We start from the raw sequence: 7,960 nt of genomic DNA, 5'->3' as shown, positions 1-7,960 counted from the left end.
ACTCTAGTTTGTGTCAAGTTGATTGTGCACATTCTCACTGGTGTGGGTCAGTGCTTCTTCCAGAATGATCCCTGCAGTATTTCTGGAGCACCCCTTTTCTCCACTCAGCAAGATCCCCCTCACCAAGACTCCAGTTAGTCTAGAGACACGATTGCTCCTAGGCCTCTCAGCCCACTGGAGGTTCCTGGAACCCGGGAAACCTGTTCTCCTGCTCAGATTCTGGGGTTCCTTTCCAGTGGCCAAGGGGATTGTGAGACTCAGGGCTGGAGTCCCTGAATGGAAGAAGATGAAATTCAACTAGATGTTCAGACAAGGTAAGGACCCTTGGGGAAGAGCTGGTGAGCCTGGTCCCTGGGCAGGCAATTGCATCTAGAGTCTCAGTGGGATGTGAAGGTGATGCTGTTCTTCAAGAAAAAGTCTCTAAGGGACACTGAGGCAGTGACACTGGTTTCTGGAGACTAGGCTAGGCATTTAAAATGGGAATGTATAGCTTCTGAACGAGTGGTGAATGAGTGTGAGAATGCTTGCAATAGTCCCATGGCTCTGGGGATATAGGATCTGATAGGACCCAACTCTCTGAGGGCTTTCCATCTGAATGAGCACTCAGCTCCCAGAACAGGAGGTGACAGAGCATGGGGTTATGCTTGTGGCCCTAAGGTAAGACCTCTTAAATGTCTGTGAAACTGTGGGCCGGGCAGGTATCTGCTTGAGGGAGAAGTTGGTTATCTCCACTCCACCCTACACACTACAAGGTGTCAGGCATGTATAACTCAGCTCCCCACCCCCACCCCAGATCCCGATTAGGGAACTCTTCTCCTCATGGGGTCTGCACAGTCCTGATGTGCGTCCCCACACCGTCCCACCAAGACTGTTAATCCGGAAGACAACAAAGAAGCACATCCATTAACTATCCAGAGGATCAAAGTTTGCCCATGATTCAGCCCCCTACTGAGTCCAGTTGCCAACACCACACTGTATGCCCCTCGATCCTGTTGCTTCAGAGGCATCTGCCCTATACAGTGCTCCCCGGCCTCTACAGGGGACCAGCTCACCAGACTCTTTGTCTACGTTGCAGGAACGAGCCCATTCCAGTGTGTTCCCTGAGCGAAATGCCAGGCCCTCCTCTCATCTAAGAAGATGACAGGTATGTTATTCAGCCACGCACATGCCTGAAGAGGAGGGAAAGCCCACTCATGCTTGTGGATGAATTAGAAAAGAGATTTTCTACTCATGGCTGGTCTTAAATGACAAGACCCAATTTAGGTATACAACCTTTCACTGATGGGGGTGACACCTACAACAGGAGGAATAGCTCCTCATAGCAAGAGACTCAAAACAAAAACAGACCGAGAAAGAGAGTGCTTACCTCAGAGGACAAAGAAATTAAAGTAGAAGCCAGGTCCTCTGGCTCCTAGAAGCTGGCTGGGCCCATGGCCATGGCAGACTCACATAAAGCGTCAAGGTGGAGTGAGTTGGGGAAAGCAACTAGTAGACCAGACAGCCAAATCAGCTGCCCCCATGTGAAGACACAGCCCCGTACACCCCTCCATTACCTCCCAGAAGGCATGTTTATGACCAGGTGCTCCTGGATCTCAGGGCTTCAAAAAATCAGGAGGACTGTCTGATTACTACATATAGGAAAATAATAGTTCCTGAGATGACAGCTCCCAGCCTAGTCCAACAAGCTCAGGAAGCAACCCATCTAGAAAAACTGCCCTGTAAGAATTGTTCCAAAGGTATTTGGTGGTTCTGAGGCTGCCAACACTGACCCAACAAGCCAGCAAAGCATGTCTACAGCGTACTCAGAACAATCCAGGGAGGAGAACCCAAGGTTCCCACACTGACAGAAAAGAGCATCTAGAAGTGGACTTTCCTGACAGTCAACCCAGCAAAGGTACTGAGATTTGTTGTTTACATTGTGTACTTTGCAGTGTAGGTGGAACCTTTTCCTACCTGCTCAGAAGATCAGCGTGAACGCTGCACCCAGGAAACTGCCCCCAATCATCAAGCCTAGTTGTGAGAATGAATCGAACCTTTAAAATAGCAGTGGCCAAGCACTGCCAAGACACAGGCTCCTTGGCCAGAAATTCTGCCACTTGTAGTGTTTAGGGTGGATGTAGTCATTCCTCTTTCAAGGTCATGTCTGGCTGTCCACCTCCATTGCTCCCAAGGAACTCAGGGGACTTCTGAGAGTATGGACACACCTGCCTCTAGCAGCTCTTGAATGATTTGGCTGATGCTGCATGAAAAATTGCCCAATCCTCACCACTCCCTCCTGTCTTAAAGTTACTGGTGTCACCAGCTGTAACATGAGGGCCTGCTTGTTGGGGTTTCTGTCCTGCCTGATTCCCATAGTAACCAGGCCCCAAAGAAAATCACACAGAGGTCTTCGCAAGCTATAAACTTATTGGCCCATTAGCTCAGGCTTCTTATTAACTCTTGTAACTTATATTAGCCCATTATTCTTATCTATGTTAGCCACATGGCTCAGTACCTTTTTCAGCAGGGCAGGTCACATCCTGCTTCTTCCGTGTCTGGACAGGACTGGATAAAGAGCTTCCTTCTTCCCAGAATACTCCTGTTCTCATTGCCCCACCTCTACTTCCTGTCTGGTTTTCCCACCTATACTTCCTGCCTGGCTATTGGCCAATCAGCATTTATTTAAAGCATAATTGACAGAATACAGAATTGTCCCTCACCAACCAGCAGTTGTAGGTTACACAGCAACCACGTCAATGCTGCTGTGGACCCAAGCCAGGAGTCAACCATGAGAGTCCCAGACTCAACCAGCCTCTACACTGACCATCTCAAAAGTTACCTCAGATGGGAACAGTGGCTCAGCTGCTATTCTGCCTCCTATGTCTTCCCTGATTCCATGGGTGTGCATCTGGATCAGTTTCCACTCAGCCTCCTTGACCCAGGGCAACTCAATTCCTGGACCCCATCTATCTAGCTAACTGTTCCTCAGAGGGGTTCAGCCTTGTCTCCTTCAGGTGATGATGCCTTTTGAGACTAAGCCAGATCACAGATCATCCCTTGGATCTCATTGCGCTGTGGCAGAACTGGCCGGACAGGATAACAAACTGTCATTCTTTTTTGGAGATGGCCCAAGCTAGTAACAGCCTATGGGCAAGTGGTCAGAGGACAAAGGAATGATTGTGGGGAAACCTTTTGGTCTTACCTTAAACACTGGTCATGCATGGATTTCACCAGGAAAGGGGCCTAGAAGGGATCTCCCACAGAAGAACAAAGAGTTTAGGTCATAATAGATCTTAAAGGGGAAAATGTGGGAGGAATAACATGGGAACTGAAAAATCCTTCATGGCAAGAAGCCATGGCCTTGTGATAGGCTGGTCTGGCACAGGGGCAAGAGACCCCCAATAACACTACAGTTATGACACCACTGGTCAATGTGATGGTACCAATTAGCAGAGTTAACACCCTAAGTCCTTGGGGCCCAGGACAGGACAAAGGTAAACAAGACAAAGTCATCCAGATGGATCCTCATGTGCAACTTCTAGAAAATGCTGGCTTTAGTAAATGCCAGCCACAAGCTCCTTAACCCAGGTCAGGGCTGCAGGACGTGTTTACCTGCAAGTGGGGTTATTTATACTGGAGCAGACTGAATAACCAACACAGAAGGGGTGTGCTTAACTGGGCCACCTAGTGTTCAGGTCACAGGAAAAGCCAATGTACAAAAAATTAATGCTGTAAAATGGTGGCACACACCTTTAAACAGAAGGCAGAGGTAGGCGGATCTCTGTGAATTTGAGGCCAGCCTGGTCTATAGAGCGAGTTCCAGGACAGCCAGGGCTACCCAGAGAGACCCTGTCTCAGAAAAAAAAAAAACTAAACTAAACTAAAAGGGCTGTACCAGACTAGTTAAAAGAGCAGTAGCTGCTAATGGGACACAGTTCTCTTGCCTCAAGAGACAGCTAAAACCTGGTATTCTTGAGCCCCAATGTAGATGTGCCCCAGGAAGTGAGGTTCAACAATATTTACATCCCTTAGAATCAAGAAATAGTAATTTCTTCTATAAAGATTTTCAAATGAAAAAGAAGTTTTTAGATCAGGATCGATGGAGGCAATGCAGAAATAAAAGAGAGCAGGCAGGCATCTCTAGAAGTAGAACTGTTCTTTAATCAGAACAAATGAAGTCCCAGGTCTCCTTGCAGAAATGACACTGTGCGCATGTGGCATGGAAGGTCTTGGGGTTCCATAGGATGGGAAGCTGGAGCTTTGGGGATGGAAGAGTCCATCTGCAGGTCAGTTCCCCTGCAGTCTGTGGAGGTCCTTCCTATCTGAGGCTTGCAAGGGTGTTATCAGTCAAGCCAACTTTCCGGTCTGAGTTGCTCAGTCCCCCTGTGGCTTTTGTGCAATTAACTCTCCAGCCACGAGTCATGGTCTCTGGTACTCTTCCTTTCTCCGTCTAGATTAAATTTTCGTCTGATGATGTTCACCCGCTGGGGAAGAAGGACAGCTAGAATTGCTAGGGATGGGTTGGGTGCCTCTCTCCTTCTGTGCACTTGCTTCCTGTGGCAGCCCAGCTTCCTTACAGCCTGATCTTGCGAGAATGAACAGTTAGGTTTTCAGCTTGGAGATCCTAGGTATTTTCTCTTTCTTTTTTCTTTTAATTGTCCAGCTCTGGAAGTGATGCATCGTCCTCCAGCACTTATTATAAGTGGAAAATGGAGCTGCACAGACTGTCCAGACAACAAGGGCCACACAGAGGTCAGTGCACCTGGAGTCTGGTTTATGGTCTATGTGGAGGACATGCATCTTTAAGGATAAGGTCCAACATCCTCCAGGGGCAATAAGGATGGTATGGACTCTCAAGGAAGACATTCCATGGTAAAGATGATGAAATGCAAGTAAGAATTTGAAGATGTGGAGCCAGAGCCACCCCTAATGGAAGAAGAAGGCATTTGCTGTGAAATGAACGTATCTTCTTGGTACCCTCTAGAGGTGCAGGAAAGGACTTGTTTCCCTTGGTGGTTAAATCATTTAAAGGCAAGGAAACCTGGAGACTCAAGCAAAGTCCAAGTTGTAGTTAAACCAGCATAGAGGTCAGCTGTATGACTGACAAGCAACATGGCAGGAAGGGAAGCTTTATTTAAAAAGTAAGGGAGTTAGTTATAAGTACCCCGAAAAAGCACATTTCAGTCCTGGCCATCACCTGAGAGAAAGAGACAAACAGGAAGAAATAAAGCTGGCAGGAGAGGTGGCTCAGTAGTTAGCACCAAGTTCTGTTCTTCCGGAGGACTGGAATGGGCACTAGAAGCCACAACAGATAACTAACAAGCCCAGCTGTAGGTCTAGGAGGACACCACAACCTCTGTCCTCCACAGATGTCTGCATACATGTACACATCCCTCCCTCCCATATATACAGAACTAAAAACAAGTGTTGGGGCCTGGAAAGGTGGATCATGTGTTAAGAGCACTGGCTGTTCTTTCAGATAACATGAGTTTAATTCCTAGCACTCACATGATGGCTCCAGTCCCAAGGATATAACATCTCCTTTGGGCTTCTGCTGGTACCAAGCATTCAAAAGATGCATAGACAGACATTCAGGCAAAGTACCCATACAGATGTTGTTTTTATTTTAAGAAGAAGAAAAAGAAGAGGAGGAGGGGGAAGAAGAAGAAGGAAAGAAAGCAAGAAAGGAACAAGAAGGAGGAGGAGGGAAGACGAGGAGGAGGAGGAGGAGGAGGAAGAGGAGGAGGAGGAGGAGGAGAAGAAGAAGAAGAAGAAGAAGAAGAAGAAGAAGAAGAAGAAGAAGAAGAAGAAGAAGAAGAAGAAGAAGAAGAAGAAGAAGAAAACAAAAAGAAAAATGTCTCTTTGAGACAGGACTCAAAACAACCAGGTAGCCACAGCTGAACCTCATGGAGGCTCTTAGGGTTGGTGCCTGAGAGCTGAAATTCGGGGAAGGAAAAGTACATTATCTCATTAAAGGAATAATTACTCCACCCATCTCTCTAGCATGTTTTAAGGTTAACCCACCTTCCTAAGGGTGGTCCTGCCTTTTTAAGAGGTGGTCCCTTAGCCAGATGAGTGACCAGCCCCATTGGATTAAATTGTCTAAATGTTGGTTAGTTTAGAATGCTAGGCCTCCAGCCAGGCCAGGGATTTAAACTTTTTGACCAGAAAGAAATTAATTCTTGATTAGTGTGCATTTAGTGTTGCTGTGTCATTCTCAAGAGGATCTGAGTTTCAATCCCACTTCCTCTATTTCTTGGGTGGAAACTGCATGGTTTATTATAGAGAGGAGAACAATATGCTCAAAACTTCTAGAAGGACTCATAATATGTTATGGTGAAAGGAATGACAGACAAGAGAACAAGCAACTTAAGATGGTGCAGGCACTCATGTCGGGGTGGGATGGATCCTTCACAATGAAATGGATCTCTCTGAGAACTGGACCCAGCTGTCAGCTTGCCAAATGGGGTAGTTACAGGGGAGAATAGGGGGCGAGAAAGGAAGTAGAAAAATTTCCCATATTTGGTCATTGGTATGGATAATTAAGAGTGTCAGGGTAAAAAAGGAAGGCTTGGCTGAGTGAAATCTTGAGCAAATGTATATTTTGACATGGACATTGCTTGTTGAAGCCTCAGAGACTAATCAGCCCATGGTAAATTGGTAAAGTCATTATCTATATGAGCGGGGCTCAAGAATTGGCAGAGCTTTTCTTGGGAGTCTGAGTAGGAGTGTTATGGACGACTAATCAGTGCTTGCAAAGACTAAGGTCTGCAGCTTCCTCCTCCTGGGTGTCACGAGCCTGAGATTACTCACTTACAGAGTCTTTCCACCAAGACTAGCTAGCACCTTCTCCCATACTCTAGCTAACCAACAGACCGAGGTTACCGATAACTGAGCCCAGTTTTACTGTGTGTGTGTGTGTGTGTGTGTGATTTCTTCAATCCCTGTCCATCCCTAGTCAGGGCTCCAGAACCTCAGCACAAAGAGCAGTCAGTTAAAGAACGTCAGGCAATCAACAAACATCTTCCCTGGCAGGCCACCGCCTGAAATCCACCACTGTATTTCAGGAGCTGTCATCAGCCAAAATGAAGGAGTCTACAAAATGGTGTGACTCTGGCTAACAGAAAGAAGCTACTAGTGTTAACACTCATGAAACGATGACGTTTCAAACTGCACAAAAGTGGGAGCCCAAAGATATGCAAGAGCATGGTGAGAGGACAGACACTGGCAAGGTCAAGATGGATTTGTTCCCCTGAGTGCAATGTATTCTGTTCCCAGTGATCATAAGGTTTGCTCTTCTATATGTGTGTGTGTGGGTACTGTTTTCTTCTTTACCTTTTATTTTCTTTGCTTTGCCCACTGCTGTGGCATAAGGAGAAGGTTTGGGTGTCCAGTGAACAAGAGATGGGCCTTTGGTGGTTAAGCCTTACTATTGACTTCATTCAATGAGGAAACATCCAGGAGATTAGTAAAACTAGACTGTCCATGGGGGTGAGTGTATTTCCAGAGTATGAATTGGGTTGGGGGAAGGAGTCATTCCTGAATGTGGGTGGCACCATCTATAGGTGGGGTGAGGGGGTACTGGTGGTGGGGGATGGGAATGTAGGGGTTTATCCACATAGGATAAAGGTAAAAGGAAGAACCTGTGAGCACAGGCATTCCCTTTCTGCTGCCCTGCATCCAGGAAGGGAATCGCTCTGCTGTTGCAAAAGGCCTGCTCCCATGATGGGCTGAAAGAAATGCCCAAAGGTTTAAAGCAGGATACATTTTCTGCCTAAGTTACTCATGTCAGGTCTATTGTTACAGTGAATAGAAGAACTAACTGGATATTTTGAGATTGTAATATAAATACATTTCTCCTTTTCCTTTCCTCCCTCCAAACCCTCCCATATGCCCTCCCCTCCCTTCTGTCCACAAAATTCATGGCCTCATTTCTCATGAATTCTAACTGTGCATTTTGACAGGTTTTCTGACTTTAAAG

The 7,960-nt window shown here is 46.6% G+C and overlaps 1 long non-coding RNA gene across 1 annotated transcript; it reads left to right on the top strand.

The window, feature by feature from the left end:
* The first annotated feature begins 1,037 nt into the window (after positions 1-1,037).
* On the top strand, positions 1,038-5,651 carry LOC126508326 (uncharacterized). The gene is made up of 3 exons (XR_007593777.1): positions 1,038-1,144; positions 4,643-4,731; positions 5,611-5,651. It is a non-coding gene; the product is annotated as an uncharacterized lncRNA (long non-coding RNA).
* The last annotated feature ends 2,309 nt before the right edge of the window (positions 5,652-7,960 follow it).

This window comes from Alexandromys fortis, unplaced genomic scaffold, assembly GCF_014885135.2.
Source record: "Alexandromys fortis isolate MF-2015 unplaced genomic scaffold, M_Fortis_MF-2015_v1.1 scaffold_61, whole genome shotgun sequence".
NCBI lineage: Eukaryota > Metazoa > Chordata > Mammalia > Rodentia > Cricetidae > Alexandromys > Alexandromys fortis.
Note: the sequence above shows the minus strand (reverse complement) of the source record. Positions and strands in the feature narration are given on the sequence as shown.